At 44.9% G+C, this 25,536-nt stretch overlaps 1 protein-coding gene across 7 annotated transcripts in view; it reads left to right on the top strand.

The window, feature by feature from the left end:
• Positions 1-3,198: 3,198 nt before the first annotated feature.
• The window catches only part of LOC106576123 (pleckstrin homology domain-containing family A member 5), an 88,646-nt gene continuing 66,308 nt past the window's right edge, over positions 3,199-25,536 (top strand). For all 7 annotated transcript variants that reach the window (XM_082963854.1, XM_082963859.1, XM_082963857.1 and 4 more), the window contains exons 1-2: positions 3,199-3,351; positions 14,364-14,447. The gene's annotated coding sequence lies outside the window, so the exon portion shown is untranslated. The remainder of the gene's footprint in view (positions 3,352-14,363; positions 14,448-25,536) is intronic.

The following is a 25,536-nucleotide window of genomic DNA, read 5'->3' as shown; positions in this document are numbered from 1 at the left end:
GGCTGTTTCAGTGACTGACCTTCGTGTTATTGCCCTCTCCTCTCCTAGCCTGTTAAAATTCCCTAGTAAGTATCACTATGACAGGAGAGTAACTCCCTGTGTGTCCAAATGGCACCTTTATTCTCTACATAGTACATTCATTTTGACCAGGGCCAGCATAGGGCTCAGGTCAAAAGTAGTGAACTATATAGGGTACCATTTGAGACGACTCTCTCTCCCCCCTCTCTCTGTTGGGGTTACTGACTACCCTCCTCCCTCTGTTTCTGTTTCTGCCCCCATTGTTAAATACTGTATCTGCTCTGAACTAGCATCTCACTCTAATGAATTCAGGTTGCCTACAGCAGTCTCCCAACCCTGGTTCTCCAGTACCCCCCAACAGTACACAGTTTCATTGTAGCTCTTGACAAACACCTCATTCAACTCAGGGCTTGATGATTAGTTGGACAGCTGTTCTTGTCCAGGGTTACAATAAGCATGTGTACTGTTTGGGGTACTGGAGGACCAGGGTTGGGAAACACTAACCTACAGGATACATTAAGGTTAAGGGCATTGGGTTTTACAGGTTCAAACTCATCACATTAGATAAGAAGTTAAAGTACAACTTTGTTGATGGAACTTTTTTTTTTACATTTAATCGCAGCTCCTTAAAAAAACAGAACAGGAAATGTAGTCGGCCAAAAAATATGAAACTATTTTGGGTTTTATAGGAACACGTCCGTAATCTCTTTGTGACAGTTATAGTGGGGAGAGGAGAGAAGACAGGAGGATAGAAGAGGCCTTTGTTAACTCTATCTCCTTTACCACTTGCTGACTGGCACACAGCAGCAGAGACCAGAGAACCTACATATGATAATACAGTCACACCATCTCCAACGCCCATAGGCTCTTGTCATTGATTCACTCCTTTATCTCCTCGTCGTGGTGTGTGCTTACGTCTGTTTGTGTGTGTGTGTGCGTGCGTGCGCACTTTTGCAAGTTTGTCGGTCTCTGCTTACTTGGTCTCTGCATACAGATGGCTGCTAACCAAAATATTCTGCTTAGAAGCTTGTTTCACTTATCAACAGAAGGAGATGGATATGTAATGCTGACAGCTGAAACTCAGCAATCTCTTTAATTAGCAGACATTTTACTTGATAAAATACTGCGCAGACGTTTTTCAAATCAAGTACCATACGTCCGGTGGGCGCTGCCTCTGGGTTTGGACAGATACACTTACTGGGAGTATTTTAAATAAAAATACAAAAAATGTAGAATTCTGAATTTAGAGTTTTAGTCAAAAGTAGTGCACTATATTGGAAATAGGGTGCCGTTTGGGACGCACATATGGGTTTAGACTTCAAACGCATGCCCCCTGTTGTTTCCTGGACAGTTGAAGCAGGGTGGATCTAGCGGACTTTTCCATTCTACTGACCTCATCACTGCCAATGGGTATTGTTCATCCTCCCTCACCATCACGCCTTCCTCCCACCTCCCTTCTATCTGGCGGAGTTCAGGTCAGGTTGTTCCTCTGAGTTTTATACGAGACGGCATTCTATGAGTCAGCATCAAAGGTGCTACACAGGATTTTTTTTAAATGTTGCATTGTAATTTCAGAAAATGCCCATAATATATCTGGAGTAATAGTGGAATTATAGTGTTTCACAGTATTACTTAACCACCAGTGTTACATTTTATTCATTTAGCAGACGCTCTTATCCAGAGCGACTTACAGTAGTGAAAGCATACATTTCATGCATTTTTTAATTTATTTTATTTATATTTATATATATATTATTTTTTTTGTACTGGCCCCCCCATGGGAATCGAACCCACAACCCTGGCGTTGCACACACCATGCTGGCGTTGCAAACAACATGCTCTACCAACTGAGCCACAGGGAAGGCCGTTGTGGTTGACTGATATTTGCCTATTGATTTCTCCTGCCGAAGTTGCATCTGTTATCAAAATGTGAAAGCTGTTTTGACTTTGTGGCTGTTATCATCTAGGTCAAGTGGCCAATGTAGAAATTGCTCTGTCATTTCCTGGTTGCTAAAATTCTTTACTGAACACTTAATTTCAGTTTGTGGCAAAACAAGCACTGAATAGTTTAGGGAATCATCGCTGTAAAAATCTTTTCAATAATGAAAAGTATATTTTTTGAAGCCGGTTGACCGAAACCTAAAGTAAAAGGCTCAAGCACGAGTCTCCGCCATGTTATGGGAAAATGGGATGGGGGAGATTGGTTTTGAATGCAGCCTATTGCTGTTACAATTCACCTAGCTTCCACATAGGGGAGAAATTCTGAGAAATTCTAGTTGTGGCACCAATTCTAGTTGTGGCACCAATTGTAGTTGTTGAAATTCTAGTTGGTTTTCTTAACCATGCCAGGTTGGTTGTTTTCCTCTGCTATTTAAAACTATTGAGGAGCCCCAGCAGGGTTCAATAGAGTTTTCTGTGTAGAGAGAATATGTAGTGATGAGCCTTACTCTCAGCCTTCTCCTACCCTGGTTTAAGCTGGCGTCCTGTCTCTTTTCCCGACACACATACACACTAAACAAGTCCTCTCTCTGGAGCCATTGTGCCCCCGGCATCCCCTCTCCTCTCCATCACCACTGCTCCTCCTCTCCTCCTCCAGGCCTGAATAACAGCACTAAGCTGGGGGGAGCAGATTAGCCCCTCCACAACCATTGTCTGCTTTCTATTAGAAAGAGCCCTGGCTTGTGGTTGAACTTCAGGATCTTGTTATCCATTTACACACTGTAGTGCACTGTGTTATAGTAACACATCATATCACAGCCTGGAATGAATACATGTTAGATGGGACTCCAGAGGAACATCACGCATTAAGTTAATGATATAGGCCTAGCTTTGGAGCAGAAGCATGTAGGCTTACCTTATTATTTACACTCAGGAGACGCCATGCATTAGATGTCATTTTGTTACCATGTAATGTTCCGATAGCTCTAAAAGATTAGGTCTATAGTTTACATTGAGATGAGCCTGTTAACTTGCGTGTGTCTACTGCATTTTGCACGCCACCAGCGGTCACACATATACAGCCAGGCACCCCGCTCGTAATATCTGTAGCCTCTTCCGTGTTTTTCAACGCACACGTGATGACACATCTGCTCTGAACGATTCAATTTATCCGTGCATTACATCGCGCTTCAATTAGGTTTGAAAGTCACAAACGCACAGCGCGGCAGATTTGTTCCAGCTCGGTCGGCGGCGCGCATTTAACAGAGCGGGCGAGGAAGAGCGCGCCAGTCAGTGAGCGGTCACTGAAGTGCGCTGCTCTCACCCAGTCCGCATCTGGAAAGACTGCGTTTATTTCACCAGTTTTACTGGCTTCTCCACCGCAGGCGTCCTCTCGTAAGTAAACACTATCCGGAGATGATTTAGTAATGTTCTGTAGTCATGCTTGGATATGATTTGTTTATTCTATAGGCTATTGAAATAATTAAATAATGGCATTGTTATTTATGAGTGCGGTAATGTGATGCCTTGTTGGTATGACAGGCTATATTTCACGGTAGCCCACGCGCTGTCATACATTATGCATATTTTATGAAGTACACACTGGATGCCTGCTCAAAATAGGACTGATGCTCAGATTCTTCCATATAGGGAACTCTACCATTTGTTGTGATATACTGTGCTCTGTCGTTGCTGCTTTGTGTAACAATGCCAATAGGATAGTAGGCTAAAGCAATCTTAAAAGACAGGGTTAAATTATGAAACTGTAAATGTTATTGTATTTGATTGTTATATTTAGTATCATGCATTCAGCTCTATTTGCTTACAGCATCCCATAGCCGCTGTTACTCAGCCTCTCTTTTGCTCTCCTCTATCTGTCTATAGTTCATTTAACCTGCCCAGACCCCTTGGGGATAATAGAATGGGAGCTTGTCTCCATTTCTCTCCATCAAATTGTTGCTATTCCGTCTCATTCTGGAGCCATGTTATCGCTCTCTTTCCTGTGGTGTACAGCGGGTCGTTAGGGGTGTCAGGCTGTTCCCTGCGTCCCATTGGGAATCAGATTAAAGTTGTATTAACAAGCTGGGGTTCAGTGATGCCAAAGGGACCATGTATTTCGCTCAGCCAGCTCCATGCATCTCATTGGTCAGCTCTCTGAGTCCATGTTGATTTGTCTCCCTACACTCCTCTGTCAGGGTTCCTCTGCTCTATTAATTAGGAAGTTTCTGTTTCTACCATTTGGAATTAAGCAGCTATCAATCTCACCATGCCCTTGTCCATTTGGGGATACACGTAATTACTTTAAGTATCCAGACATTTTCTGTGTGTGGGCTTATAGAATTTATTTAAAGGAAGGTAGACTTTTAGGGAACTTTCACCCTTAGGTCAGACTGTTGTGGACACCATCTGCACTCAGGAGTGCGCTAAACAACGCACCGTGGTTCACTCAAAAAGGGTGTTCTCGGTCCCATTCCATTCTTACCATGGTGTGGTTGGCTGCAGGTGAGAACGCAGTCTGAACCAAACACAGGAAAAGAATCAGAGGCATGCGATATCATGGCGAGACCCAAATGCAGACACAGGATGCAGATGGTTGGAGTCTTAATGTTTATTAATCCAAAGGGGTAGGCAAGAGACTGGTCGTGGACAGGCAAAAAGGTCAAGACCTGATCAGAGTCCAGGAGGTACAGAGTGGCAGACAGGCTCGTGGTCAAGGCAGGCAGAATAGTCAGGCAGGCAGGTACAGAATCCAGAAACAGGCAAGGGTCAAAACTGGGAGGACTAGAAAAATGAGAATGCAAAAAGCAGGAGAACGGTAAAACCGCTGGTTGACTTGGAAACATACAAGGCGAACTGACACAGAGAGACAGGAAACACAGGGATAAATACACTGGGGAAAACAAGCTACACCTGGAGGGGGTGGAGACAATAACGAGGACAGGTGAAACTGATCAGGGTGTGACAGCAGTATTATTGGTTGATGGACTGTGAGCATTTGATGGACTGTGAGCATTTTATGAAATGCACACAGTACCATAACTTTATCTCAAACATTCTGTGAGTAGCAGTGCATTTAAGAGCCATCCAATGCAGATTAAGCTGGGGCTATACCGGGAATATAGGCTAAATATAGTTAATTCACGTCGCAGTTTGTGGCTATTGTGCTGTTTCCTCCCGCATATTGTTGGAAGACCAAAGCGAATGTAATATGAAGATTGTCAGTCCGTCTGTCAGTCCGTCCGTCAGTCAGTAATGGATGTGTTCACCTGATTTAATGCCCTATTTATCAACTGGACCAATTAAGAGAAGTCAGAGAAATTAGAGCACTGTAAGACTCCAAGCATCTCCATCACAAGGACAAGAGGAGCCCGTTGGCAGACACCCTATTCCCTGTAAGTGCACGACTTTTGCCCCATGAGCCACAAGCATATAAGGGCTCTGTTCTGATCAAAAGTAGTGCACTATATTAGGGACCAAGGTGCCATTAGAGACACAGAAAGTGGTTGACAGGACCTTGGATGGATGTACTGACGGACTGACAGACAGAGGGCAACATGTGGCACTCTAGTTCCGTCTCCATGGTGACCCTGACTGAAGCCGCTCACCTCTGTGGCCCAATCCTGACCTAATTTCTTCCATCTGTTATTAATTTTATGTATCTGTTATTTTCCCACGTCTTCTTTTGAACTGTCCTTCTATCTAGACATGAAAATCAAATAAAGTTGCTCTGAACCATTCACAGCCTGGCATTCCATTTCCCCCCCGCCATAGAACTACATAACATCAGCCATCTGCCGTGGCGGTTACTATTGGCAACACACTCAGCAGAGGATGAAATACCTCAGCAGTTTGACTTGTTTGGGTTTTATCCGTGCTGTTTTCCTGACTGCATTATTTAATATGTAACTGTGGGTTATTTTCTGCTCTCTGAGGTGAATCGGAGTCCATATGCTGTTGCAGTGCCGAGCTATAGAAGCTAGTTGCTACAAGTCTGTGTTGTGTGTGTATTCATAATTATCATCCATTCGTATGGATGGGTTATAGCAGACTGTTATTTGCAGATTAGAAAAGGCTAAAGGAGATTGCCATGTCATTTTAAATGCCACCTTGTTGAAATGTCATTTCTAATCTGGGAATCCAGGACCAAGTGTTGAATACCGGTGTGCTGGCCAGAATTTACGTTAAGAGTCTGTCATACTGTCACAGGTAACTAGGGACGTAACGCATGTAAAAATGTTCTTAATGTTTAAACTGACATTTGTTTTGTAGTTTAAACGGGAAAAAATGAAGGGGAAAAAACCCATAATGAGGTGAATTTACAATAGGTGTGACCGCTAGGGGGCAATGCAGTTCAATCCACTGGATTCCTGGCTACCTACCAGACAGCGTTCACCTTACTGCTGTCCTCCACCCACTCAGCAACGACGGTATTAATGCCGTTCTAGGTTCTCTGTTGTGACTCTCAATGTTCTGTTGTCAGTATACTTCCCATCAATGTGAGGGCTCGTTTCAGTGATGTATAACGGGGTGTTCATAGATGTCCAACCACATGTTGTGTTAAGGCCACGTATGTTGTTTGAAAGTGTGTGTTTTGTACTTGAAGAGCAATCATTGTACAATTTACTCCAAGGCCATCACGTTTTTTCGACATGGCATCTAGTAGTCTGGTTCTAGATATGTCGTTAGGGCATTGAAGCCGACATCCTCTACCATTTACAATGGCTGCATATCAACTGCAATCTGTGCTGTGTTTTTCTCACATCGTCCCTCAAAGCACTGCTGCTAGCGACGGCTTGGGTCTCACGGTGCCTCCCTTTCAGCTCCTGTACTGCCACTGTAGCTCAATTCCACCTCGCAAAAGTTTACATTTCATCACCTTCTCATTTAACCTCTCAAAGTACTGCCATACAGGACTTCGCAGCTGTCGCTTGCCTTTCTCACTCTGCTATTCCAACTGTTAACGATGATGACGTGCGGAGCGCTTTATATCTGTGGCAAATCATTTGAAAGGTGTTCAGCTACTTACAGCATTGTTGTGTTTAGGTATTTGTTAAAAAAAAAATGTTTTGCCAGTATGATGATTATCAGGACCTGTTAGTGGTAGTTTTGTGATAACGGCACTGTGATTTCAATTTTGTAGTAACATTCTAAAGTTTAATGATCACACATTTGTTTAAACGTCATACCCCTACAGGAGACGATGTACATCTCAAATGGCACCCTATTCCCTACGTAGTGCACTACTTTTGACAAGGGTCCATAGAGCTGTGGTCAAAACTAGTGCGCTATATAGGGAATAAGTGCCATTTGGGACGCAAATCTATATCAAATCAGCTGGTATGTAAACATTGGCCCTGGACTTGTCACACTGCGTACTGTATTATCAGCCCAAGCTCTCACTCTTAACCTGATTATGAATTGTATGTGTAGGAATTACTTTTTGATTGAGCAACAAAGGAGATTTGTTCTCGTCCCCCTTCTCAAAAAATGAGCTTTAGCAAGTTGTCGGTGATGTGGAGGGCAGCTAGTGGGAATCAGCTTTGTATTAGCTATCTGCCTTAGCTTAGCTCACCCTGGATCCTGTTGTTTTACAGTAGGTGCTCCCTGGTACTGTAAGTAATAGCCTAACTGTTTTAGTGCACTTAATGTTCATTTCAAATGATACAAGGTGTTTTGTCCCTCGATAGGCTTTTCAGTTAATAGTGGTAGAGTGTGGCATTCTCGTGTAGCGGCACTAGGATTTCGTTCTTATGTCAATGTGTAGTTGTGATTTAATTGAAGTGCTTGTTGGAGTTTTTAGTTAGTGGCTCTTCTAACAGAAGGCGTCTCTGTGTTGGAGAGACTGTCACCAAACCTCATCATAGCACAGTGGGCTGCCTCAACAGATACACTATATATACAGAAGTATGTGGACACCCCTTCAAATTAGTGGATTTGGCTTTTTCAGGTATATAAAATTGAGCAGCCGTGCAATCTCCAAAGACAAACATTGGCAGCCGAATGGCCTTACTGAAGAGCTCTGTGACTTTCAACGTTGCACCGTCATAGGATGCCCCCTTTTGGACCACCGAGTGCTGTAGCGCGTAAAAATCGTCTGTCCTCGGTTGCAACACTCACTACCGAGTTCCAAACTGCCTCTGGAAGCAACGTCAGCACAAGAACTGTTTGTTGGGAGCTTCATGAAATGGGTTTCCATGGCCGAGCAGTTGCACACAAGCCTAAGATCACCATGCGCAATGCCAACCGTCGGCTGGAGTGGTGTAAAACTCACCACCATTGGACTCTGTAGCAGTGGAAACGCGTTCTCTGGAGTGATGGCAGTCTGACGGATGAATCTGGGTTTGGTGGATGCCAGGAGAACACTACCTGCCCGAATGCATAGTGCCAACTGTAAAGTTTGGTGGAGGAGGAATAATGGTCTGGGGCTGTTTTTCATGGTTCGGCTAGTCCCCTAAGTTCCAGTGAAGGGAAATCTTAACGCTACTGCATACAATGACATTCTAGACGATTCTGTGCTTCCATCTTTGTGGCAACAGTTTGGGGAATGCCCTTTCCTGTTTCAGCATGACAATACCCCCGTGCAAAAAGCGAGGACCATACAGAAATGGTTTGTCAATATCGGTTGGGAAGAACTTGACTGGCCTGCACAGAGCCCTGACCTGAACCCCATTGAACACCATTCAGATGAATTCGAACTCCAACTGTGAGCCAGGCCTAATCGCCCAACATCAGTGCCTGACCTCACTAATGCTCTTGTGGCTGAATGGAAGTGAGTCCCCACAGAAATGTTCCAACATCTAGTGGAAAGCCTTCCCAGAAGAGTGGAGGCTGTTTATAGCAGCAAAGGGGGGGACCAACTCCATATTTATGGCCATGATTTTGGATTGAGATGTTTAACGAGCAGGTGGCCACATGCTTTTGGTCATGTAGAGTACATACTGCCATGGAAGGCATCACATTAACACGAGGAACAGAAGAGAGGATGGCGTTCTGTAGGAGGACTGTTTATTCATAGATCTGCTGACGATGATGAAAGGAAGGAAAATTAAGATGGCATCCGCTTGATGGCAATTAGAAGTGCTTTTTGTTATTGTTTAGAATACTGCCAACCAAAGCCAAACCCTACAGTGGTTGTTTTGGTGTGTGCATGTGCGTGTGCGTGTGTTTGCTGCAGCCTGGGTTGTGTGCAGTGGAGGCAGTATCTGACGGTTTTTAAAGAGCTTTTCTCCTCCCTAGGAAAGGTGTACAGTACATGTCATGGGTGAGTCAGAGTGCTACTCTGAATGCTGAGAGAGCGAGCAGGATGCAGAGAGGGAGAGAGGATGTTGAATAGAGCGAGAGCGAGGCGTGGGGAGAGAGGGATAGAGAGAGTGCACGGGAAATGAGGAAGGTCTGTCTCAGTGGCCTTTCTGAAAGGTTACGCAGCGGTGCCAGAGGGTGCAGTGTGAATGGCAGGGGGCTCTACAGGGAGCGGATTAGCAATTGTTGACTGACCCTCAGCCTTTATAATAGCAGAATACTGAGACAAGGGTCTGAATATGGACACATTGTTCTCTCAATGCCGGGCCTGTACAGAACCGAACACTGAGACGTAAACACACTTTGCACATCAGAAGACTTGTCATTCATCCGCTGTGGAGGAAGACATTTAGAAGGGCCCGGCCCTGGCCTGCGCTATTGCCATTTGACCAAGGTAACATTTCACTTGGCATTTAGAGCAGAGCGAATCATACATGCAGGGGAACAAACATGGTCTGACATTTTACATGTGGTTGAATGTTTCTGACGTCTTATGGATTAGCTGTCATCATAAGATTGATGGGGCTCCTCCTGCTCCTGACCTCTTATGTCAGGGTTATGTAGGCCCTATGACAGTGGTGTGTATGCTCCTGTGAGAGCGAAATTACAAGCTTATGTTATAATACTGGTATTGCATCAAATGGTTGTTTTATGGAATAGGGGTCTTAGAACACTCGTGCATGGTCTTCTGCGTTTGGACTCTGGGTGCCCAGTTTATTTACAATGCCTTTTGGTGATAACGCCGAAAGACAGCATTCCATTGCATGAGTTGGTGTTTGTGTGCTGGGAGGTACCAGGGTGGAGATGGCCCGGGTATAGATAATGATGAGGGGAACCTTGTTTGGGGGCCAGACCCTGGTTTCCACACAATGAGAACAGTCTTTACAGCAGATACTGTCTGCTGTGAATTATTAATTGCGTTCATACAAATCCTAACCTTGTGACCCATTCCACACATCTGTTGTTTGTCATGTAGACTAAGGGGGTGTATTTTTGCTATAAAAGATGTGTCGGGGCTCTTGACGAATCATCTGAGGGTGCTTCGTCGACCAGTCCTTCGTTGACCAGAGCACTCACAACATTCACGTGTGTGTGTGTAACCTGCTCTCCTTATTAATAAGCGAATAAAGATTTAGTTTAAGTATTACTCTGACTTGTGTGATAAGTTTGTCTCTCCTCATTTAATAATAAAGAAACAACCACCACAATCCTCACACAAGGGCTTGTTATTACCCACAACGCACTGGGGCACTTATCAGAGAGTAGCAGACTCCCGCTGGCCCTCTCCACATCCTCCACTCTCCTCCTCATCCCCGCTTCCTCTCCTCCTCATCCTCCCTTCCTCTCTTCCACTCACCCCCTCATCCCCCTTTTCTGTTTTTGGGTGATTACTTCTCCTGTGCTCTTTCTCAGTTTAGTCTATATCTCTCCCTCTCTCGGTCTCTATCTCTGGTCTGAATCTCTCTCTCGCTCGCTCTCTCTCTCTCTGTTTTCTCTCCCAATCTCCCTCCATCATCGCCAGCGGCCGGCGTTTGAAAAATTGTTTACAGCCAATTAGGGTGATTTGTAATGTTGTGCTGTGCTGCGTGTTAGCAGGCGGCAGGGAGGGATGAAGAGGTGGAAGAAGTGCCTGTTGATTTTTATCAGCGTTTTCCAATAAACACATTATTTCTCTCGGTCCCTCAGTCCTTCCTACCAAGCACAATTAGCATAACACCGAGAAGACTAATCAGAGGCCATACTGAGACCTGGGTTGACTTCAGCGTGATGGCAAACAACATTCCACTGTGAAGGAAACATTCTGGGAATACTTGTACAATAAGAACACAGATTTTCCCTTCCAAAACGTGTTTCTACAGTGTGCCCTACTGAACACAGGCTGTTTCAGAGTTTGAAGGCATCCGTTATCGGTAGGGCTAGGAGTTTTTCTTTGAGATTAAATGCCCTGGAGTTTTTCACATTCCTGTTGGACAGACAGTTGACAGGTGGTGTAATCCTCACGGTATGTTCCTTATTGCCTACCGACCTCGAAGGTCAAATGGGGGGGTACTTATATTTGTACTGTTTCACTGCTGTTCGAGTGCGAGATGTGAAATGGTTATTTTTTTGTTGTTTCATATCCCAACTCCCCACTGAGAGTGGAGTGGGTCACGGAGAGTGGAGTGGGTCACGGCCAGGGATCAGTCATTATTGAAGGCGACCGTGGAGCTGTTGGGGTTAAGTACCTTGCTCAAGGGCACATAGACAGATTTTTCACCTTGTCGGCACGGGGATTCGAACCAGCAACCTCTTCGGTTACTGACCCGACGCTCTTAACCGCTAGGCCACCTACCTACCTACCTACCTACCTAGCGCTGCAACAGACCAGTCACCGGAGCAGAAACAATGACATTTCAGAAAAAAGCGGTGACATAAAACACTGCTCTCTCTGGTTTATTTCCCTGTCTGTTTACAATTCAGCTCCTGTCCTTGTACTCAACGTTGCTTGCATGTTAAAGAGAATAGATCATCCTCTTTCTGCGGGAGGGGGGTAACAGAAAAGCTATTCAAAAGAATTCAATATAATTCAGTACTTCAAACCCTTCTGTTGTTTCACCTTGCAATGGTCAGAAAATCAGTAAAACATACAGCCACTGTTGATAGTTATGTGATGCCTCGCTGAAGAGGACACTAAGGTACTCTGCGGACTTATTTAATGGCTGTAATTCAAGGTGATCGTTATCTCTCTCTGCCTCAGCCTCCTCTGTCGACTCTAAGCAATGTGTGTGTGGTGTGATCCAGCAGTAATTCAAGTTACGGCTAGTTATGGCATGGCTTGCCCCACATCACACATAATAACACCAGTGTATCTGGGAGGGAAAATGGTGCATAAAATCTGAGGTAATATTTTTGTTGGTCATTTATATATGTGTTTTGGCTCAGAGGCTGAAGTCTGTTGCTGCTTTAATTGACAAGCCCCAGGTTGTAATTTCATGATACGTTATTACTTTTAGCATGACTGAGTCTGACAGTGAGTGTATATAAGTTGTCCTCAGAGGCTAGAAATACATTATTACTTTTCCTTTTAACCAGTGGAAATGGATGTTGCTCTCTGATACTGGAGACCCATGGAGGATGCAGTTGTTTGATTTTCTGACTGATGATCATTGTCTTCGCACCGCTTTCATGTCGAACCAAAGAGAAAGTACAGCTTCCCCCTCCACATTGCCATCTTGATTTCTTGTTACTCGAAGTGGGGGGAAAAAAGGCCAAGTGGAAACACTTCTGAGACCCCCTGGTGGTGTCTCCGCAGCCTTGACACACACACACACACACTACACACACTCACTTACACACACATGCACTTGGGTAATCTCCAGGAAGTGATGAATAAAAGCAGATCCTATCATGTCGTGGTTCTGAGTGATTGTGCTTTGTGATTCTCTGTGACAGATGGGAGACATGGAGCGCAGTTAATAATAGACAGTACAGACGACATGTCTCTGTGGCTCAGCTGTGACTGTGTCCTGGATGGCAGGACTGGAGCATTTCCAGCAGGGCCACAGTCCAGAGACCAAGCCCACGAACACTGCTGCTTCACTGGGCAGATTAGCCCGGCAGACCCCCTGGCATGGCCTTAGTAGGAGACCGATCCGTAGAGAGAGAGGAGTGTTCCATCTCCATCTGTGACTCCTGCAGGCCAGACTATCCTCTTGCTCCAGTGTTGAATTAACTGAAGTGTGTTGTATTGCACAAGAGCTACAGCAGGCCCTACAGCAGTGGAGAATGCCAGTGTGTGTGTGTGTGTGTGTGTGTGGCAGTGGTATTTTAGCAAGTTACAGATGAAACCAGGTGTTTCAGCCACAAGCCTAGCTAACTACAGCCCAGCTGAGACACTCGGTACGCCTGCAGGGATATCATATACGGTGTGTGTGTGTGTGGGTCCATGGCATCATACAGTGTGTGTCCCAGCCCACACTGAGGCCTCCCAGAGAGAAGCAACTGATAAATATACAGTACACTCTCTCTTTCAGATACCCATCCATGTCCAGATGAGCCTAGAGAACTGTTAAATCCATGAGACAAGCGTATTCTCTGTCTGTACAGTCTGTCCTCCTACCCTCAGTGTGTGTGTGTGCATGGCTGCATCTTTGGAGCAGAAAGGAGAGCTCTGTTCTCTCTAGTCTTTATCAGCACTAAGCGTTCCCCTGCCTCCCCTCCACTCCACTCTGCTTGTGTCTTACAGAGGGCCGGCTACAGAGGTCTCTCGTTCTGTCTGTGTTCTGTCTGTGTTCTCTCTGTCTGACTGGCTGTGGTGCTGTAATTGTATTTATAGATAGGTCACAACTTGCTGTGAAACAGCCTGTTAGCTGTGCTCTTGTGATCTAGGGCATATGACTGGAGCAGTTAGGGGCTTCTAGGGAGGGGTAGATCATTTGTATTCTGCAGCAGTGTTGAAGATCCACGGCTGGGCTGGGTAGCTGTTCGTCACGTGAGAGAAGAGAAGAGAGGATAGTGTCAGTGGAAGAACTATGTTAGATGGTGCTGTATAGAACAGTGTTTGACCTAGGTCAGAAAACAGATGGGCTGCCATGCTGAAGTTCAGCACCACCCCCCACTCAAGGTGTGTAGGCATTGTGTCTGCTGTTCGTTGTTCTTCAACAGGACATTGTGTAGTGTGGAGAGAGACACTAATCCTCATCGTCCTACTGCTCCTCTATTGGCTGGTTGACAAATGGGTAATATGGTTACTATTGGCTGGTTGACAAATGGGTAATATTGTTACTATTGGCTGGTTAACAATGGGTATGATGGTTACTATTGGCTGGTTGACAAATAGGTAATATGGTTTCTATTGGCTGGTTGACAAATGGGTAATATGGTTTCTATTGGCTGGTTGACAATGGGTAATATGGTTACTATTGGCTGGTTGACAATGGGTAATATGGTTACTATTGGCTGGTTGACAATGGGTAATATGGTTAACAATGCTGTTATTAAGTCTACTCCATGTATGATTTTGGTGGTCTAATGTGCCCTCTCTATTCTCTCTTACCGCCCTTATCCCTTTCTCTCCCTGCCCCCCCATCCCTCTCCCCCACCTCTCTCTCTCCTCTCTCTCTCTCTAGTCACAATGAGCGGAAGGTGACCTGTAAGCATCCAGTCTCTGGTCTTCCTTCACAAGACAACTGCATCTTTGTCGTCAACGAACAGTAAGTCTCTTCTCTCCCACTCCCTGACCAGTGGAATGACTGGAACATACATGCCAGTGGAATGACATACCCACAAGTGGACTTACATGCACACACATGAACCTATAATGCCGGGTTGGGCTCACCCCTGCCATCGTGTGTCCATTCTTTATGGCAAAAGATGAATGTCACAGTGTGAGTTGAAATACAGGGAAGTTTTCAACAAATCACATTCATATGAAACTTATAAAACACACAACGTTGTCCTCCAGTAATGCTTCAGGGCCCACATTACTGTCAGATCACGCCACAGTATATTACATGTTAAATGATGTACTAAATTGGTTATGTCGTGTTTACATCAAATATTCATTCAGTAGTTGCGCATGTATTCACAATGGCATATATTCACAGTTTGAGCTTTTATGCCATTGTAAATTGACTGAGACGCTGTGAGAAGAGTGGCTTTTATGGAATATAGAGTGCATTGTACTCCTGGAGGTGTTGAAGAGTCTTGTGACGTCTGATCCAGAGTGCCAGACCTCCGCTTCACACAAAGCACCCTGCGGAAGATGGATGAACTATGCCTCTGTCTCCCTTCTTCTAAAGAAACGTTAAGAAATCACAGGGAAATGTGAGTTTGGTTTGGGTTTAGCTGCTTGTAGTTCAGCGAGACCGGAGACTTTTGAAATGGAAGGCTGCGTTGCTGCTTCACCATTCACCTTACCTGTCTGTGGCTCAAACTCAATCTGAAGGGAAACGGGAGTGTGTTTGGTTCAACTGCAGAACTCTTGGAGAGGATTTGGAAATGGAAGGCAGCGTTGCTACTTCTCCAATCATCTTTATTGCCGAGCTCTGATAAGGGCTCTCAGACACATGTTCCATAAACGCCCACGGTAGAGAGAGGATGGAGGGAGGAGAAGCGAGGGAGGAGCGTAGGAGTAGAGAGGTCTGTCTTTGTGTGTATGTGTACATCTCGGGGTTCAGGCTCAGAGGCCTTTTAGAGCTGTCCGGAGCATCCTCAACCGGAACAGACAGTGTTACCCAATGCACCCTCCTCTCTCTTCTCCCCCTGCAAGCTGTCCTCCAGCAAAGTCAATACCGTTTGCCCTGTCTAGCTTGCTGTGTGTGTGCGGGCATGTACGTGCATGTGTATAGAGACGCCAGAGTTGTTTACTCTAGCCTTCCAAACAGACAGAGAATGGTGTCTCTCAGCCTCCACCTGCCTCCAACTGCCTTCTCTATCCTGCACTGAGTAGGAATGAACAGAACTGCAGACAGCTAAATCTTAGTTAGCTGCTAGGTAGCTAACCAGAGTCTGCACAATATACCATTTGGTGGTGCTAAATCACGATGTCGTTCATATATTTTTTTTATGTTGACAATATATTGTTTTTGTAAGACCAACCACCACTGTAGTGATAGTGGAGAATGGAGAGTGACTGAGAGAGCGAGCGAGCGTGACAGAGAGAGTGAGCGAGCGTGACAGACAGTGTGAGAGAGACAGAGAGAGTGACAGAGAGGGTGATGTTGGTCAATTTCTTCAACAAATGATCAGATCTATATAATTATCAAACATACATTAGTAATGGAAAGGAAACAGACTGTTTGTTTAAGTCTTAAAATTATCCTTTTAGTAATACAATTGTAGGCAGAAGTTGATATAGAGTACAGTATAACAGTATATGATAGTTAGCGGTCGAACGATTATGATTTTTCAGCGCCGATACCGATTATTGGAGGGCCAAAAAAGCCGATACCTGTCACGTCCTGACCAGCAGAGGGAGTAATTGTATTCGTTTTGGTCAGGACGTGGCAGAGGTTTTGTGTTGTGTGTAGGTTCTAGGTAGGTTTTCTATGTGTAGGTTGGGTGCTGGACTCTCAATTGGAGGCAGGTGTTTCTAGTTGCCTCTGATTGGGAGTCCTATAAACAGGTGTGTGTTTTTCTTTGTGGTTGTGGGTAGTTGTTTGTAAGCACTGCTTTTGTTTAGCCTGCCACACTGTTCTTGTCGTGAGTATTGTTTATTGTTTTTTCCTGTGGATGCTTTACTCGTGTTTTATTAACCTCTCTGGGCTAGGCGGGACGAATTCGTCCCACCTACGTAACAGCCAGTTGAATCCTGTGGCGCGATTTTCAAAACCTTTGAAATGCTTTTACTTCAATTTCTCAAACATATGACTATTTTACAGCTATTTAAAGACAAGACTCTCGTTAATCTAACCACACTGTCCGATTTCAAAAAGGCTTTACAACGAAAGCAAAACATTAGATTATGTCAGCAGAGTACCCAGCCAGAAATAATCAGACACCCATTTTTCAAGCTAGCATATAATGTCACAAAAACCCAGAAGACAGCTAAATGCAGCACTAACCTTTGATGATCTTCATCAGATGACACACCTAGGACATTATGTTATACAATACATGCATGTTTTGTTCAATCAAGTTCATATTTATATCAAAAAACAGCTTTTTACATTAGCATGTGACGTTCAGAACTAGCATACCCCCCGCAAACTTCCGGCGAATTTACTAACAATTTACTAAATTACTCACGATAAACGTTCACAAAAAGCATAACAATTATTTTAAGAATTATAGATACATTACTCCTCTATGCACTCGATATGTCCGATTTTAAAATAGCTTTTCAGATGAAGCACATTTTGCAATATTCTGAGTAGATAGCCCAGCATCACAGGGCTAGCTATTTAGACACCCACCAAGTTTAGCCTTCACCAAAATCACATTTACTATTAGAAAAGTTTGATTACTTTTCCTGTTCTTCGTCAGAATGCACTCCCAGGACTTCTACTTCAATAACAAATGTAGGTTTGGTCCAAAATAATCCATAGTTATGTTCCATCAGCGACGTTTTGTTTGTGCGTTCTAGACACTATCCCAATGGTAAATAACGGTCGCACGCACGGCGCATTTCGTGACAAAAGATTTCTAAATATTTCATTACCGTACTTCGAAGCATGTCAACCGCTGTTTAAAATCAATTTTTATGCCATTTTTCTCGTAAAAAAGCGATAATATTCCGACCGGGAATCTGCAATTAGGTAAACAGCCGAAGGAAAATATATCACTGGGTCGAATCGGGCACGCGCCTAATTCCATTGTCCTCTGATGGGCCACTTGCCAAGGCGATTATGTGTTTCAGCCTGAGGCTGCCTCGTCATCGTTCAGGTTTTTCCCGGGCTCTGAGAGCCTATTGGAGCCGTAGGAAGTGTCACGTTACAGCTAAGATCCTGACTCTTCAATAAACAGAAGCAAGAACAACAACACCTTGTCAGACAGGCCACTTCCTGCATGAAACCTTCTCAGGTTTTTGCCTGCCAAATGAGTTCTGTTATACTCACAGACACCATTCAAACAGTTTTAGAAACTTTAGGGTGTTTTCTATCCAAAGCCAATAATTATATGCATATTCTAGTTACTGGGCAGGAGTAGTAACCAGATTAAATCGGGTACGTTTTTTATCCGGATGTGAAAATACTGCCCCCTAGCCCAAAGAAGTTAAAAAGATGAGTATCCACATTCCCGCTGCGTATTGGTCCTCCCTTCAACACAACGACATTATTTGTGACAATATCGATTAATTGGCCGATTTTTGTTTTTATTATTTATTTATTTATTTTTTTGTAATTATTTTTTATTTATTTGTATTATTTATTTTTTATTTATTTGTAATAATGACAATTACAACAATACTGAATGAACACTTATTATAACTTAATATAATACATAAATAAAATCAATTTAGCCTCAAATAATGAAACATGTTCAATTTGGTTTAAATAATGCAAAAACAAAGTGTTGGAGAAGAAAGTAAAAGTGCAATATGTGCCATGTAAGAAAGCTAACTTAAGTTCCTTGCTCAGAACATGAGAACATATGAAAGCTGGTGGTTCCTTTTAACATGAGTCTTCAATATTCCCAGGTAAGAAGTTTTAGGTTGTATTTATTATAGGAATTATAGGACTATTTTTCTCTATACGATTTGTATTTCATATACCTTTGACTATTGGATGTTCTTATAGGCACTTTAGTATTGCCAGTGTAACAGTATAGCTTCCGTCCCTCTCCTCGCTCCTACCTGGGCTCGAACCAGGAACACATCGACAACAGCCACCCTCGAAGCAGCATTACCCATGCAGAGCAAGGGGAACAACTACTCCAAGTCTCAGAGCGAGTGACGTTTGAAACGCTATTAGCGTGCACCCCGCAAACTAGCTAGCCATTTCACATCAGTTACACCAGCCTAATCGTGGGAGTTGATAGGCTTGAAGTCATAAACAGCGCAATGCTTGAAGCACAGTGAAGAGCTGCTGGCAAAACACAGGAAAGTGCTCTTTGAATGAATGCTTACGAGCCTGCTGCTGCCTACCACCGCTCAGTCAGACTGCTCTATCAAATCATAGACTTAATTATAAAATAATAAACACACAGAAATACGAGCCTTAGGTCATTAATATGGTCGAATCCGGAAACTATCATCTCGAAAACAAAACTTTTTTCCTTTCAGTGAAATACGGAACCGTTCCGTATTTTATCTAACTGGTGGCATCCCTAAGTCTAAATATTCCTGTTACATTGCACAACCTTCAATGTTATGTCATAATTACATACAATTCTGGCAAATTAGGTTGCAAGATTGAATCCCTGAGCTGACAAGGTAAAAATCTGTCGTTCTGCCCCTGAACAAGGCAGTTAACCCAGTTAAGAATGTGTTCTTAACTGACTTGCCTAGTTAAATAAAGGTGTAAAAAAAAAAATAACGATTTCCGATTGTTATGAAAACTTGAAATCGGCCCTAATTAATCGGCCATTCCGATTAATCGGTCGACCTCTAATGATAGTACTCCCCAAGTTCTGTAAAATGTCTAAGAAATCCTGTAACTCATATAGCCTCCCCAATCCCACTTACGTAACTCTCCGTAGCAACAACATTTTAATAAATCTAACCTCCCCCTGACAGCAGGAACCATCAGCAAGTAAAACCTCAGAAGTGGGTTTGACCGAAACTTGACCTTTCATCACAAGTATAGAGTCATAACAATGTGAACGAGTGTAAGCATCTTCTGACAGGTGGCTGGTTTCATCAGGTCTATGGCAGCCTTGTGTTCTCGGAGAACCAGATAACCATGGTGGGATCCAGACAGGAGGAGTCTGAATGTAGACACCTTCTGATAGTGTCTGAAGGTCACAACACTCAAAACAGGTTTTAACACACACACACAGAGGTCTCCTGAAGAGGAAACCTTACAGTTTATCATAACATAATGTATTAACCCTTTAAAAGGTATACGGCCTTGGTTTAACCTTCTTCACTGACTGACTGAGAGAGTGACTGACTGACTGACTGACTGACTGACTGACTGACTGACTGACTGAGAGAGTGAGTGACTGACTGAGAGAGTGACTGACTGACTGACAGAGTGACTGACTGACTGACTGACTGACTGACTGAGAGACTGACTGACTGACTGACTGACTGACTGACTGAGAGACTGACTGACTGAGAGACTGACTGACTGACTGACTGACTGACTGACTGACTGACTGACTGACTGACTGACTGAGAGAGTGACTGAGAGAGTGACTGACTGACTGACTGACTGACTGACTGAGAGAGTGACTGAGAGAGTGACTGACTGACTGAGAGACTGAGAGACTGAGTGTCTGACTGACTGAGTGACTGACTGACTGTGAGACAGACTGAGAGACTGACTGACTAACTGACTGACTGAGAGACTGACTGACTGACTGAGAGACTGACAGACTGACTGACTGACTGACTGAGAGACTGACTGACTGACTGAGAGACTGACTGACTGACTGAGAGACTGACTGACTGACTGACTGAGAGACTGACTGACTGACTGACTGAGAGACTGACTGACTGACTGACTGAGAGACTGACTGACTGACTGACTGACAGAGTGAGAGACTGACTGACAGGGACCGAGAGGCCGAGCGTGACGGGGACCGGGAGGCCGAGCGTGACCGGGAGGCCGAGCGTGACCGGGAGGCCGAGCGTGACCGGGAGGCCGAGCGTGACCGGGAGGCCGAGCGTGACCGAGAGGCCGAGCGTGACAGACTGACTGACTGGGACTGAGAGTGAGTGGGAGAGAGGGAGGGAGTGTGTGACGGAGGGAGTGTGTGACGGAGGGAGTGTGTGACGGAGGGAGTGTGTGACGGAGGGAGTGTGTGACGGAGGGAGTGTGTGACAGAGGGAGTGTGTGACAGAGGGAGTGTGTGACAGAGGGAGTGTGTGACAGAGGGAGTGTGTGACAGAGGGAGTGTGTGACAGAGGGAGTGTGTGACAGAGGGAGTGTGTGACAGAGGGAGTGTGTGACAGAGGGAGTGTGTGACAGAGGGAGTGTGTGACAGAGGGAGTGTGTGACAGAGGGAGTGTGTGACAGAGGGAGTGTGTGACAGACGGAGGCTGACTGAGAGAGAATCTGACTGACTGACTGAGTGAGTGAGAATCTGACTGAGACTGAGAGGCTGACTGAGAGAGAATCTGACTGAGAGAGAATCTGACTGACTGACTGAGTGAGTGAGTGAGAATCTGACTGAGACTGGGAGGCTGACTGAGTGAGTGAGAATCTGACTGACTGACTGAGTGAGTGAGTGAGAATCTGACTGACTGACTGAGTGAGTGAGAATCTGACTGACTGACTGACTGACTGACTGACTGACTGAGTAAGTGAGAATCTGACTGGCTGACTGACTGACTGAGTGAGTGAGAATCTGACTGGCTGACTGACTGAGGCTGACTGAGCCTGAGAGCCTGACTGAGACTGAGAGGCTGACTGAGAGAGAATCTGACTGACTGAGTGAGTGAGTGAGAATCTGACTGAGACTGAGAGGCTGACTGAGTGAGTGAGAATCTGACTGACTGACTGAGTGAGTGAGTGAGTGAGAATCTGACTGACTGACTGAGTGAGTGAGTGAGAATCTGACTGACTGACTGAGTGAGAATCTGACTGACTGACTGACTGACTGACTGACTGAGAATCTGACTGACTGACTGACTGAGTGAGTGAGAATCTGACTGACTGACTGACTGAGTGAGAATCTGACTGACTGACTGACTGAGAATCTGACTGACTGACTGACTGACTGACTGAGAATCTGACTGACTGACTGAGTGAGTGAGAATCTGACTGACTGACTGAGTGAGTGAGTGAGAATCTGACTGACTGACTGAGTGAGTGAGAATCTGACTGACTGACTGACTGACTGACTGACTGAGTGAGTGAAAATCTGACTGACTGACTGACTGACTGACTGAGAAACTGACTGACTGACTGACTGAGGCTGACTGAGCCTGAGAGCCTGACTGAGACTGAGAGGCTGACTGAGAGAGAATCTGACTGACTGACTGAGTGAGTGAGTGAGTGAGAATCTGACTGAGACTGAGAGGCTGACTGAGTGAGTGAGAATCTGACTGACTGACTGAGTGAGTGAGAATCTGACTGACTGACTGAGTGAGAATCTGACTGACTGACTGAGTGAGAATCTGACTGACTGAGTGAGAATCTGACTGACTGACTGAGAATCTGACTGACTGACTGAGAATCTGACTGACTGACTGAGAATCTGACTGACTCACTGAGTGAGTGAGAATCTGACTGACTGACTGAGTGAGTGAGTGAGTGAGTGAGAATCTGACTGACTGACTGAGAATCTGACTGACTGACTGAGAATCTGACTGACTGAGTGAGTGAGAATCTGACTGACTGACTGAGTGAGTGAGTGAGTGAGAATCTGACTGACTGACTGACTGACTGAGAATCTGACTGACTGACTGACTGACTGAAAGAGAATCTGACTGACTGACTGACTGAGAATCTGACTGACTGACTGACTGACTGAGAATCTAACTGACTGACTGAGAATCTAACTGACTGACTGACTGACTGAGAATCTGACTGACTGACTGACTGAGAATCTGACTGACTGACTGACTGAGAATCTGACTGACTGACTGAGAATCTGACTGACTGAGTGAGAATCTGACTGACTGACTGATTGAGAAACTGACTGACTGACTGACTGACTGACTGACTGACTGACTGACTGACTGACTGACTGAGAATATGACTGACTGACTGAGAAACTGAGTGAGAATCTGACTGACTGAGTGAGAATCTGACTGACTGAGTGAGAATCTGACTGACTGAGTGAGAATCTGACTGACTGAGTGAGAATCTGACTGACTGAGTGAGAATCTGACTGACTGAGTGAGAATCTGACTGACTGAGTGACAGGGACTGAGACTGAGTGACAGGGACAGAGTGTGTGTGTGTGACTGAGAGACAGAGTGCGTGTGTGACTGAGAGACAGAGTGTGTGTGACTGAGAGACTGAGTCTGAGACAGAGACTGAGAGTGACTCACTGAGTGAGTGGCTGATACAGAGAGTGAGTGACGGACAGATGCAGAGAGTGAGTGACGGACAGATGCAGAGAGTGAGTGACGGACAGATGCAGAGAGTGAGTGACGGACAGATGCAGAGAGTGAGTGACGGACAGATGCAGAGAGTGAGTGACGGACAGATGCAGAGAGTGAGTGACGGACAGAGACAGAGGGTGAGTGACGGACAGAGACAGAGGGTGAGTGACGGACAGAGACAGAGAGAGTGACTGAGACATGTACTGAGAGCCGGAGAGAGAGATGGAGAAATTGCTTAAGCTTGGCAGCCATTTTCTCACTTTACCTCAAAAACAAAGAATTTAGGCAATTATATGGTCCATCTCAGATGCAGTCATGACTCAGTTCGAATTCTATTTTTCTGGATGGAACATTAGGTGTTTTGGAGATTTGTAGTCTGTTCCTTCCTTCCTGGCTGTGCCGTTGAGTGATAACCCCCCTCCAATCTGCTCTGCACCCCGTCCCAATTATCCCCTCTGTCACACTCTCCTCCTCAGACTTGGATTAAAATTCCATTTGTTTTAGCGTTTGCTTTAGCCTGGCTGGAGTGCCAGGTGGGAATGGTTTGGACTTTTGTGAGTATTCCATTGGTTCCACTTCGGCAGGCAAGCTCAATCAAGCCCATCTAAGTTATTTTAAATTATTTCAAATTCTATTTGAACCCATGTCTGCTCTTTCTATTAGCACTGCACTGAGGTGTCTGAGGATAATATGCAAATATTCTCCTCAGTGTGTAAACTGTTAATTGGAACTGAGGCGAGAAAGTCAAATATAACAGATTGAGGTGTGTTGGTGACAGGCAAAAAGGTTTGTGCGAACGAGGGTCACCTCCGATCACGAGAACAAAAATGGAAAAGATGCTCTTACATCAGTCATATAAAGGAAATTCAATTGTATAAAAAGTTTCTTTCAACCTACACAATCCCAAGATGGCGTAGCAGTCAGACGTCCTTTGTCCTCATCTTGTCGTGTCCCGTGTGTGTGTGTGTGTGTATATATATATATATATATTTACATCTTTTCTTCGCATATCGTTTTTATATATTTTTTTCTAAAATCTCAACTTCAAAACACTCTCCTGCAACCCGCCTCACCAATTTTTTTTTTTGTTGGTTTATTTAAATATTATTCACCTCAAATCTGAAATCCACAACAGATGCCGGTGAAGCCCAGCCCAGGTGTTGTGGAGGAGAGCTCACGACTCCTAACCGTGGCCCTTCAGTCCGTTTGTTGAGCGACACCGCGTCTCTTACTTAAGTTCTGTGGTTAACGTTAGTATTCAGCTAACCACGGTTGGCGGTCATCAGCTATCCTTTAGCTCGAAAAGCTATTGGCAGTTTTGTACAACGCGACTCAGACCAGAGCATACCGGACCTATTTTCTCTCCATATCCCCGGATTTCTACCGCAAGCTCTGAACAATCACACCGGGATCTTGTAGCCAACAGTTACTCAGATATCAGCTAGCTAGCTAACATCGGTCCCGGAGCAAACACCAATTATTCCGGAGATAGCCAGCTGAAGAGTTCCATCAGCCACTCCTGGGCTACAATCACCTATCCGGACCCGTTTTACTGCTGATGCGGAGCCCCATCCCCCTTCACGACTGGACTACCGACGTTATCTGCCCGAGGGAGTTATCCAACTGGCCCCTCCGTCACGACGTAACCTGAATGCCCATCTGCTAACTGCGGCCCGCTATTCGTTAGCTGTCTTACCGGCTGCTGTCTGAATAGGTCTATCGGACATTTTTCTTGGGCCTCTATAACTATTTTGCCAATTTTATTGGTCCCCTCTACCACACGGAACCCCGCTAATCTACCGACGGAAATACCCATGGCCCGGCTAGCTGTCTGAATCGCTGTGACCCCAACCAACCTCACTACTCACTGGACCCTTATGATCACTCGGCTAAGCATGCCTCTCCTTAATGTCAATATGCCTTGTCCATTGATGTTCTGGTTAGTGTTTATTGGCTTATTTCACTGTAGAGCCTCTAGCCCTGCTCATTATACCTTATCCAACCTTTCAGTTCCACCACCCACACATGCGATGACATCACCTGGTTTCAATGGTGTTTCTAGAGACAATATCTCTCTCATCATCACTCAATGCCTAGGTTTACCTCCACTGTATTCACATCCTACCATACCTTTGTCTGTACATTATACCTTGAAGCTATTTTATCGCCCCCAGAAACCTGCTCCTTTTACTCTCTGTTCTGGACGTCCTAGACGACCAATTCTCATAGCTTTTAGCCGTACCCTTATCCTACTCCTCCTCTGTTCCTTTAGCGATGTAGAGGTGAATCCAGACCCTGCAATGCCTAGCTCCACTCCTATTCCCCAGGCGCTCTCTTTTGATGACTTCCGTAACCGTAATAGCCTTGGTTTCATGCATGTTAACATTAGAAGCCTCCTCCCTAAGTTTGTTTTATTCACTGCTTTAGCACACTCTGCCAACCCGGATGTCCTAGCCGTGTCTGAATCCTGGCTTAGGAAGACCACCAAAAACTCTGAAATCTCCATCCCTAACTACAACATTTTCAGACAAGATAGAACGGCCAAAGGAGGTGGTGTTGCAATCTACTGCAGAGATAGCCTGCAGAGTTCTGTCCTACTATCCAGGTCTGTACCCAAACAATTTGAACTTCTACTTTTAAAA

This window comes from Salmo salar, chromosome 17, assembly GCF_965601325.2.
Source record: "Salmo salar chromosome 17, fSalSal1, whole genome shotgun sequence".
NCBI lineage: Eukaryota > Metazoa > Chordata > Actinopteri > Salmoniformes > Salmonidae > Salmo > Salmo salar.
Note: the sequence above shows the minus strand (reverse complement) of the source record. Positions and strands in the feature narration are given on the sequence as shown.